The following is an 11,952-nucleotide window of genomic DNA, read 5'->3' as shown; positions in this document are numbered from 1 at the left end:
TACACTTGACCCTAAGTCACACAGAGCCTTCTTGAAGGTCATGGTGCCTATGGTACAAGGTATGGAAAACTTCCCAGGGTCTTGTCTCTTTTGAGGTAATTTCTGCCTAGACAAGTCATCCAATTCTTTGGTGAGCAAAGGAGGTTCATTCTCCCAAGTCTCATTTCCAAATAACTTGTCATTTAGCTTCATGATTGCTCCAAGGTATTTAGCAACTTGCTCTTCAGTGACATACTCATCCTCTTCAGAGGAAGAATACTCATCAGAGCTCATGAAAGGCAGAAGTAAGTCCAATGGAATCTCTATGGTCTCATTTTGAGTCCCAGATTCCCATGGTTCCTCATTGGGAAACTCATTGGAGGCTAGTGCACGCCCATTGAGGTCTTCCTCAGTGGCGTTCACTTCCTCCCCTTCCTCTCCAAATTCGGCCATATTGATGGCTTTGCACTCTCCTTTTGGATTTTCTTCTGTGTTGCTTGGGAGAGTACTTGGAGGAGTTCAGTAACTTTCTTGCTCAGCTGTCCCACTTGTCCTTCCAAATTTCTAATGGAGGACCTTGTTTTATTCATGAAACTTTGAGTGGTTTTAATTAGATCAGAGACCATGGTTGCTAAGTCAGAGGGGTTCTGCTTAGGATTCTCTGTCTGTTGCTGAGAAGATGGAAAGGTTTGCCATTGTTAAACCTGTTTCTTCCACCATTATTATTGAAACCTTGTTGAGGTCTCTCTTGATTCTTCCATGAGAGATTTGGGTGATTTCTCCATGAAGAATTATAGGTGTTCCATAGGGTTCTCCTAGGTAATTCACTCTTCCATTGAAGGGTTCTCAGGATCATAAGCTTCTTCCTCAGATGAAGCCTCCTTAGTCTGCTTGGTGCATTTTGCATTCCAGACAGACCTTGAGAAATCAAATTGACTTGTTGAGTCAATATCTTGTTCTGAGCCAATGGCATTCAGAGCATCAATCTCAAGAACTCCTTTCTTCTGACTTGTCCCATTGTTCACAGGATTCCTTTCAGAAGTGTACATGAATTGGTTATTTGCAACCATTTCAATGAGCTCTTGAGCCTCTGTAGGCGTCTTCTTCAGATGAAGAGATCCTCCAGCAGAGCTATCCAAAGACATCTTGGATAGTTCAGAGAGACCATCATAGAAAATACCTATGATGCTCCATTCAGAAAGCATGTCAGAAGGACATTTTCTGATTAATTGTTTGTATCTTTCCCAAGCTTCATAGAGGATTCTCCATCCTTCTGTCTGAAAGTTTGGACTTCCACTCTAAGCTTGCTCCATCTTTGAGGTGGAAAGAACTTTGCCAAGAAGGCATTGACTAGCTTTTCCCAAGAGTCCAGGCTTTCTTTAGGTTGAGAGTCCAACCATGTCCTAGCTCTGTCTCTTACAGCAAAAGGGAATAGCATCAGTCTATAGACCTCAGGTCTACCCCATTAGTCTTGACTGTGTCACAGATTTGCAAGAATTCAGCTAAGAACTGATGAGGATCTTCCATTGGAAGTCCATGGAACTTGCAATTCTGTTGCATTAGAGAAACTAATTGAGGCTTAAGCTCAAAGTTGTTTGCTCCAATGGCAAGGGATAGAGATGCTTCTCCCATAAAAATCAGGAGTAGGTGCAGTAAAGTCACCCAGCACCTTCCTTGCATGTTTGCATTATTGTTGTTTTCGGGTGCCATGTCTTCTTCTTCCTTGAAGAATTCGGTCAGGTCCTCTAAAGAGAGTTGTGCTTTGGCTTCTCTTAGCTTTCTCTTCAAGGTCCTTTCGGGTTCAGGGCAGCTTCAACAAGAATGCCTTTGTCTTTGCTTCTGCTCATAAAGAGAAGAGAACAAAAGTGTGGAATCCTCTATGTCACAGTATAGAGATTCCTTAAGGTGTCAGAGGAAAGAGAAATAGAAAGAAGAAGGAGAAGAAGAATTCGAACTTTACTTAGATAAGGTGTCGAATTGTGCATTGAGAAGGAGTGGTACTCCATAAATAGAAGGATGTGAGAAGGAGGGAAGAAGATTTCGAAAATTAATTAAAATGTGAAAACATTTTTGAAAAACATTAATTGATTTCGAAAATCAAAGTGGAAAAGAAACCAAGTGATTTTTGAAAAGATTTTTAAATTAGAAATCAAAAAGATTTGATTGAAAACTATTTTGAAAAAGATGTGGTTAAGAAGATATTGAAAGTTATGGTTTTTAAAAGATTTGATTTGAAAACAATTTTTAAAAAAAAGATTTGATTTTAAAAAATAATTGACTTGCCTAACAGATATGATTCAAACATAAAACCTTCCTCAACAGAAAAGGCAAAAAATGTTCAATCAAATCATTAATTGTTATTAAGTATCTTTGAAAAAGGAAAGAATTGATTTTGAAAACATTTGATTGAAAAGATATATTTGAAAAAGATTTGATTTTGAAAACTTTGAAAAAATTGATTTGAAAACAAAATCTTCCCCCTAGCACCATCCTGGCGTTAAACGCCCAGAATGGCATCCATTCTGGCGTTTAACGCCCAAAATGCCCTTTTTGGGCGTTAAACGCCCAACCAGGTACTCTGGCTGGCGTTTAAACGCCAGTCTGCCTTCTTCACTGGGCATTTCGAATGCCCAGCTTTTTCTGTATAATTCCTCTGCAGTATGTTCTGAATCTTCAATTCTCTGTATTATGACTTGAAAAGACACAAATAAAAATATTTTTGGATTTTTTAATAATCAAAATGCAACGAGAATCAATAACAATGCATGCAGACACCAAACTTAGCAGTTTGTATACTATTGACACTATATGAGACACATAAACTCAAGTCAAGAAATTCAAGAGATCAGAGTAAGAAATCATCAAGAATTACTTGAAGATCCTTAAGACACATGAATGAATGCATGCAATTGACACCAAACTTAAGATGAGACACTAGACTCAAGCGAAGAAATATTTTTTTTTTTATGATTTTCTAAATTTTTTTTTGTGTTTTTCGAAAATTAAGTGAAAACATCAAAATTCTTAATGAGAATTCCAGGAATCAGTGCATGTTAGTCTAAGACTCCGGTCCAGGAATTAGACATGGCTTCACAGCCAGCCAAGCTTTCAAATAAGCTTCGGTCCAAAACACTAGACATGGCCAAAGGCCAGCCAAGCCTTAGCAGATCACTGCTCCAAAAGCAAGATCAACAAGCTCTTGTGATGATAAGTTGAAACTCGGTCCAATGAAATTAGACATGGCTTTACAGCCAGCCAATTTTAGCAAATCATCATGAAACTCTAGAATTCATCTTCAAGAATTTCGAAAAAAATAAATGCCTAATCTAAGCAAAAGATGAACCGTCAGTTGTCCCATACACAAGAACAATCCCCGGCAACGGCGCCAAAAACTTGGTGCACGAATTGTGATCAATACTTTTCAAAACATAAACAATCCCTAGTAATGGCTCCAAAGACTTGGTGCTCAATACCATGGCATAAACACAACTTCGCACAACTAACCCAGCAAGTGCACTGGGTCGTCCAAGTAATAAACCTTACCGAGTAAGGGTCGATCCCACGGAGATTGGTGGTATGAAGCAAGCTATGGTCATCTTGTAATCTCTCAGGCAGACTCAAATGTATATGGTGATGAACAAAAATAACATAAAAGATAAGGATAGGGATACTTATGTATGTCATTGGTGTAAGAGCTTCAGACAAGAGTATGAAGTTGCCTTCCCTTCCGTTTTCTGCTTTCCTACTACTTCATCCAAATCCTTCTTACTCCTTTCCATGGCAAGCTTGTGTAGGGTTCACCGTTGTCAATGGCTACTCCCATCCTCGCAGTGAAAGCTAATGCACGCACTCTGTCACAGTACTGCCAATCACCGGTGTGGTTCCCTCCCCTACTGGAATAGAATCCAGTGATTCTTTTGCGTCTGTCACCAACGCCCAGCAGGTTACAGGTTTGAAGCACGTCACAGTCATTCATCATTGAATCCTACTCAGAATACCACAGACAAGGTTAAACCTTCCGGATTCTCTTGAATGCCGCCATCAGTTCTTGCCTATACCACGAAGACTCTGATCTCACGGAATGGCTGGCTCGTTTGTCAGGCGAGCACTCGGTTGTCAGGCGATCAACCATGCATCATGCAATCAGAAATCCAAGAGATATTCACCAAGCCTTGAATGCTTGTAGAACAAGAATGGTTGTCAGTCATCTTGTTCATAGGTGAGAATGATGATGGGTGTCAATCATCACCTCATCAAGTTGAGAACAAGTGATATCTTGGTAAAAGAACAAGCGGAATTGAATAGAAGAACAATAGTAATTGCATTAATACTGAGGTACAGCAGAGCTCCACCCTTAATCTATGGTGTGTAGAAACTCCACCGTTGAAAATACATAAGAACAAGGTCTAGGCATGGCCGAATGGCCACCTCCCAGAGTGAGTTCAATCATCAAAACATGATCAAAAGACTCTCTATCCAGCTCTCTATCGATCCGAAGATGAAAATACAATAGTAAAAGGTCCTATATAGAAAACTAGTAGCCTAAGGTGTACAAAGAAGAGTAAATGACATAAAATCCACTTCCGGCCCACTTGGTGTGTGCTTGGGCTGAGCAATGAAGCATTTTCGTGTAGAGACTTGTCTTGGAGTTAAACGCCCTTTTATGCCAGTTTGGGCGTTTAACTCCCAATCAGGTGCCAGTTCCGGCGTTTAACGCTGGAATTTCTTGAGGTGACTTTGAACGCCGTTTGGGCCATCAAATCTTGGGCAAGTATGGACTATCATATATTGCTGGAAAGCCCGGATGTCTACTTTCCAACTCCGTTGAGAGCGCGCCAATTGGGCTTCTGTAGCTCCAAAAATCCACTTCGATGCAGGGAGGTCAGAATCCAACAGCATCTGCAGTCCTTTTCAGTCTCTGAATCAGATTTTTGCTCAGGTCCCTCAATTTCAGCCAGAAAATACCTGAAATCACAGAAAAACACACAAACTCATAGTAAAGTCCAGAAAAGTGAATTTTAACTAAAAACTAATAAAAATATACTAAAAACTAACTAGATCATACTAAAAACATACTAAAAACAATGCCAAAAAGCATACAAATTATCCGCTCATCAGCAAGCCTTTTCCATCATCTTCTCAGCAACAGACAGAGAGTTCTAAGCAGAACCACTCTGACTTAGCAACCATGGTCTCTGATCTAATCAAAACCACTCAAAGTTTCATGACTGAAACAAGGTCCTCCATTAGAAATTTAGAGGCACAAGTGGGTCAGCTGAGCAAGAAAATTACTGAACTTCCTCCTAGTACTCTTCCAAGCAATACAGAAGAAAATCCAAAAGGAGAGTGCAAGGCCATCAACATGGCCGAATGTGGAGAGGAGGAAGAGGCAGTGAACGCCACTGAGGAAGACCTCAATGGACGTCCACTAGCCTCCACTGAGTTCCCCAATGAGGAACCATAGGAATCTGAGGCTCAAAATGAGACCATAGAGATTCCATTGGACTTACTTCTGCCTTTCATGAGCTCTGATGAGTATTCCTCCTCTGAAGAGGATGAATATGTCACTGAAGAGCAAGTTGCTAAATACCTTGGAGCAATCATGAAGCTAAATGACAAGTTATTTGGAAATGAGACTTGGGAGGATGAACCCCCTTTGCTCACCAAAGAACTGGATGACTTGTCTAGGCAGAAATTACCTCAAAAGAGACAAGATCCTGGGAATTTTCATACCTTGTACCATAGGCACCATGACCTTCATAAGCTCTGTGTGACTTAGGGTCAAGTGTAAACCTCACCCTCTCTCTGTAATGGAGAAGCTAGGGATCTTTGAGGTGCAAGCTGTAAGAATCTCACTAGAGATGGCAGACAACTCAAGAAAACAAGCTTATGGACTTGTAGAGGATGTTCTGGTAAAAGTTGAAGACCATTACATCCCTACTGATTTCATAGTCCTAGAGACTGGGAAATGCATGGATGAATCTATCATCATTGGCAGACCCTTCCTAGCCACAGCAAAGGCTGTGATTGATGTTGATGGAGGTGAATTGATCATTCAAGTGAATGAAGAATCCTTTGTGTTTAAGGCTCAAGGATATCCCTCTGTCACCATGGAGAGGAAGCATGAAGAACTTCTCTCAAAACAGAGTCAAACAGATCCCCCACAGTCAAACTCTAAGTTTGGTGTTGGGAGGCCACAACCAAACTCTAAGTTTGGTGTTGAACCCCCACATTCAAACTCTAAGTTTGGTGTTGGGAGGTTCCAACGTTGCTCTGAGCATTTGTGAGGCTCCATGAGAGCCCTCTGTCAAGCTACTGACATTAAAGAAGCGCTTGTTGGGAGGCAACCCAATGTCATATTTTATCCATTTTCCTTTGTTATTTTATGTTTTCTGTAGGTTGATGATCATGAGAAGTCACAAAATCAATTGAAAAAGCAAAAACAGAATGAAAAACAGGAAGAAAAATAGCACACCCTGGAGGAAGAACCTACTGGCGTTTAAACGCCAGTAAGGCTAGCAGATGGGCGTTTAACGCCCAGTCTGGCACCATTCTGGGCGTTTAACGCCAGAAAGGGGCACCAGACTGGCGTTAAACGCCAGGAAAGGGCAAGAACCTGGCGTTAAACGCCAGAAATTGGCACCAGCCCGGCGTTTAACGCCAGAATTGGCTCAAAACGCATTTTTGCATGCCATTTGGTGCAGGGATGACTTTTCCTTGACACCTCAGGATCTGTGGACCCCACAGGATCCCCACCAACCCCACCTACCTTACCATTCAAATTCAAACCACTTTACCTCCCAAACCCACCCATAATGGCCGAACCCTACCCCTCCCTTCACCCCCATATAAACCCATCTTCACTCCTTCATTTTCACACACCCTAAACACTACTTCTTCCCCTTTTGGCCGAACCACAAAGCCATCTCCCTCTCCTCCATTTCTTCTTCTTCTACTCTCTTTTTCCTTCTTTTGCTCGAGGACGAGCAAACCTTTTAAGTTTGGTGTGGTAAAAGCATTGCTTTTTTGTTTTTTTCCATAACCATTTATGGCATCCAAGGCCGGAAAAACCTCTAGAAAGAGGAAAGGGAAGGCAAAAGCTTTCACCTCCGAGCCATGGGAGATGGAGAGATTCATCTCAAGGGAGCATCAAGACCACTTCTATGAAGTTGTGGCCATGAAGAAGGGTCAACTTTGATCAAAGGTTGGACCAAGTCCTCATAAACATTTGTGAAGAGGGCACTCAATGGAAGAGAAACTCAAGAGGGAAGCCGGTTCAACTGAGAAGGCATGACCTCAAGCTCATCACTAAGAGAAGGATGGAGCAAACAAGAGACCCCTCTCATCATGAGATCCCTGAGATTCCTCAAGGGATGCACTTTCCTCCACAAGACTATTGGGAGCAACTGAACACCTCCCTAGGAGAATTGAGTTCCAACATGGAACAACTAAGGGTGGAGCACCAAGAACATTCCATCCTCCTCCATGAAATTAGAGAAGATCAAAGAATCATGAGAGAGGAGAAACAAAGACAAGGAAGAGATATTGAGGAGCTCAAGCACTCCATAAGACCTTCAAGAGGAAGAACAAGCCGCCATCACTAAGGTGGACCCGTTCTTTAATCTCCTTGTTCTTTATTTTCTTGTTTTTCGAAAATTTATGCTTTATGTTTGTCCATGTTTGTGTCTTATGATCATTAGTGTCTTAGTGTCTATGCCTTAAAGTTATGAATGTCCTATGAATCCATCACCTTTCTTAAATGAAAACTGTTTTTATTACAAAAGAACAAGAAGTACAGGATTTCGAATTCATCTTTAAAACTAGCTTAATTAGTTTGATGTGGTGACAATATTTTTTGTTTTCTGAATGTATGCTTGAACAGTGCATATGTCTTTTGAATTTGTTGTTCATGAATGTTAAAATTGTTGGCTCTTGAAAGAATGATGAAAAAGGAGACATGTTACTGAGGATCTGAAAAATCATAAAAATGATTCTTGAAGCAAGAAAAAGCAGTGAATACAAAAAAAAAAGAGAGAGACGAAAAAAAAGAAAGAGAAAAAGAAAGAAAAAAGAAAGAAATAAAGTTGTGATCCAAGGCAAAAAGAGTGTGCTTAAGAACCCTGGACACCTCTAATTGGGGACTCTAGCAAAGCTGAGTCACAATCTGAAAAGGTTCACCCAATTATGTGTCTGTGGCATGTATGTATCCGGTGGTAATACTGGAAGACAGAGTGCTTTGGGCCACGGCCAAGACTCATAAAGTAGCTGTGTTCAAGAATCATCATACTTAACTAAGAGAATCAATAACACTATCTGGATTCTGAGTTCCTAAAGAAGCCAATCATTCTGAATTTCAAAGGATAAAGTGAGATGCCAAAACTGTTCGGAGGCAAAAAGCTACTAGTCCCGCTCATCTAATTTGGAGCTAAGTTTCATTGATAATTTGGAGTCTATAGTATATTCTCTTCTTTTTATCTTATTTGATTTTCAGTTGCTTGCGGACAAGCAACAATTTAAGTTTGGTGTTGTGATGAGCGGATAATTTGTACACTTTTTGGCATTGTTTTTAGTATGTTTTTAGTATATTTGGTTTAGTTTTTAGTATATTTTTATTAGTTTTTAGTTAAAATTCACTTTTCTGGACTTTACTATGAGTTTGTGTGTTTTTCTGTGATTTCAGGTATTTTCTGGCTGAAATTGAGGGACCTGAGCAAAAATCTGATCCAGAGACTGAAAAGGACTGCAGATGCTGTTGGATTCTGACCTCCCTGCACTCGAAGTGGATTTTCTGGAGCTACAGAAGCCCAATTGGCGCGCTCTCAACGGAGTTGGAAAGTAGACATCCTGGGCTTTCCAGCAATATATGATAGTCCATACTTTGCCCAAGATTTGATGGCCCAAACCGTCGTTCAAAGTCACCTTCAGATTTCCCAGCGTTAAACGCCGGAACTGGCACCTAAATGGGAGTTAAACGCCCAAACTGGCATAAAAGCTGGCGTTTAACTCCAAGAAGAGTCTCTACACGAAAATGCTTCATTGCTCAGCCCAAGCACACACCAAGTGGGCCCGGAAGTGGATTTTTATGTCATTTACTCATCTTTGTAAACCTTAGGCTACTAGTTTTCTATAAGTAGGACCTTTTACTATTGTATTTTCATCTTTGGACATCTAGTTCTTAGATCATCTGGAGGCTGGCCTCACGGCCATGCCTAGACCTTGTTCTTATGTATTTTCAACGGTGGAGTTTCTACACACCATAGATTAAGGTGTGGAGCTCTGCTGTACCTCGAGTATTAATGCAATTACTATTGTTCTTCTATTCGATTCCGCTTGTTCTTTGTCCAAGATATCACTTGTTCTTCAACTTGATGAATGTGATGATCCGTGACACTCATCATCATTCTCACCTATGAACGTGTGACTGACAACCACCTCCATTCTACCTTAGATTGGGTGAATATCTCTTGGATTCCTGATACACGATGCATGGTTGATCGCCTGACAACCGAGTGCTCGCCTGACAACCGAGCCAGCCATTCCGTGAGATCAGAGTCTTCGTGGTATAGGCAAGAACTGATGGCGGCATTCAAGAGAATCCGGAAGGTCTAACCTTGTCTGTGGTATTCTGAGTAGGATTCAATGATTGAATGACTGTGACGTGCTTCAAACTCCTAGCAGGCGGGGCGTTAGTGACAGACGCAAAAGAATCACTGGATTCTATTCCGGCCTGACCGAGAACCGACAGATGGATAGCCGTGCCGTGACAGGGTGCGTTGAACATTTCCACTGAGAGGATGGGAGGTAGCCACTGACAACGGTGAAACCCTTGCATAAGCTTGCCATGGAAAGGAGTAAGAAGGATTGGATGAAGACAGTAGGAAAGCAGAGAGACGGAAGGGAAAGCATCTTCATACGCTTATCTGAAGCTCTCACCAATGATATACATAAGTATCTCTATCTTTATCTTTATGCTTTATTCGTACATCACCATACCCATTTGAGTCTGCCTGACTAAGATTTACAAGGTGACCATAGCTTGCTTCATACCAACAATCTCCGTGGGATCGACCCTTACTCGCGTAAGGTTTATTACTTGGACGACCCAGTGCACTTGCTGGTTAGTTGTGCGAAGTTGTAGTGATCACGATTTCGCGCACCACAAGGGTTGGTGGTCAAGGAGCTCTATCCTAATCACTAACCACAATATGAGAATTGGCAAGGATTAATCTCATTAAATCATCCTCTAACTAGTAGTAAAGGAAAGTCAGATGAGCTATATCAATCCTAGTCCATAAGTCCTAACTCTCCACGAATTCAATTAGTGAGAACTAGAGTCAATGGATCCCAATCATCAATTACTTGGACATTAGTAACTCAAGAGTTCCTAAGTTACCTTTCCAAGCCAAGAACATAAAACTCTACTCTAAAATCCAACCAAGCATTTTATCAAACACTTGGAAGGCACAAAAGAAAAGCATAGTAAATTGACAACAAGAATAAAATCTAATAACAATCAAATGTAAAGAATTAACAACAACAATTCAAGAAAACCACAATTATCATGAATTACCTCAAATTACATTATTAAAAGAAAACAAAAGAACAAAAATATCTCAATTACAAAACCTAGAAATAAAATAAGAGAAATTACAACAAGAGGATAGGGATAGAAAGAAGAACCAAAGTGTAGCAATCATCAATTGAAGGTAGAAGTAGAAGGAGACTTGAATTAAACCTAGAACTATGAGATCCTAATCTAACCCTAATTCCTAATCCTAATTCTAGAGAGAAGAGAGAGCTTCTCTCTCTAACTCTAACTACTTCTAAAACTAAACTATGACTAATGATGACAAGTATGAAAAGTATGTTGATTCCCCCTTCAATCCTTGGCTTAAATAGCATCAGAAATGAGTTGTATTGGGCCCACAAGGCTTCTAAAATCGCTGGCCACGTGTTGCATTAAGTGGGTCATGTGCCACCATCGGCACGTCCGCGTACCGTGCGCGTGCGCGCCCCTATGTGCGATGCAACTATGGCAAATCTTATATTGTTTTGAAGCCCCGGATGTTAGATTTCCAACCCAACTGGAACTGCATCATTTGGATCTCTGTAGCTCAAGTTATGGTCGTTTAAGTGCGAAGAGGTCGGCTTGACAGCTTTCCGGTTCTTTCATTTCTTCATGAGTTCTCCAACTTTACATGCTTTCTTTCTTCATTCCCTTGATCCAATCTTTGCCTCCTAAACCTTAAATCACTTAACAAACATATCAAGGCATCTAATGGAATCAAGGTGAATTAGATTTAGCTATTTTAAGTCCTAAAAAACATGTTTTCACTCTTAAGTACAATTAAAGGAGAAGTTATAAAACCATGCTATTTCATTGAATAAATGTGGGTAAAAGGTCATAAAATCCCTTAAATGAAGCATAAGATATACCCTACAAATGGGGTTTATCAACCTCCCCACACTTAACCCAAGCATGTCCTCATGCTTAAGCCAATAGAGAAACAAAGGGTATCAACATTTATTCCCTGTAAATAAACTATATGCAACCTAAACTATATGCAACTATCTAAATGGATGCAACTAAATGCAAAATGGTTTTACCTACTTGGTTAAAAATAAATCAATCCTCCAAGTCATACATGCACAAGTAGGGCCAAGATCATATAACGATTCATGAATCCTACCAATTTGAATATCAAAATGAAATTCAAGTAGACTTGCGAGAAGAATGCTCATGAAAGCCGGGAATCAAGGAATTGAGCATCAAACCCTCACCGGAAGTGTTTGCACTCTAGTCGCTCAAGTGTGTAGGGTCGATTCTCTCAATTCTCTCCTAATCATGCTTTCCAAGATTTGTTTTTCCTCTAACAATCAACAATTCTTCGATGCATGCATACATGTATCATGAGGTCTTTTCTTTATGTTGTAATGGGGTTAGGGTCAAGGTAAGGATGCATGTTTGGTCAA

At 40.5% G+C, this 11,952-nt stretch overlaps 1 non-coding gene across 1 annotated transcript; it reads left to right on the top strand.

The window, feature by feature from the left end:
• The first annotated feature begins 1,178 nt into the window (after positions 1–1,178).
• On the top strand, positions 1,179–1,285 carry LOC130964184 (small nucleolar RNA R71). Its single transcript, XR_009080288.1, has one exon. It is a non-coding gene; the product is annotated as a small nucleolar RNA R71 (small nucleolar RNA).
• Positions 1,286–11,952: the final 10,667 nt, after the last annotated feature.

The sequence above is a fragment of the Arachis stenosperma genome, chromosome 2 (assembly GCF_014773155.1).
Source record: "Arachis stenosperma cultivar V10309 chromosome 2, arast.V10309.gnm1.PFL2, whole genome shotgun sequence".
NCBI lineage: Eukaryota > Viridiplantae > Streptophyta > Magnoliopsida > Fabales > Fabaceae > Arachis > Arachis stenosperma.
Note: the sequence above shows the minus strand (reverse complement) of the source record. Positions and strands in the feature narration are given on the sequence as shown.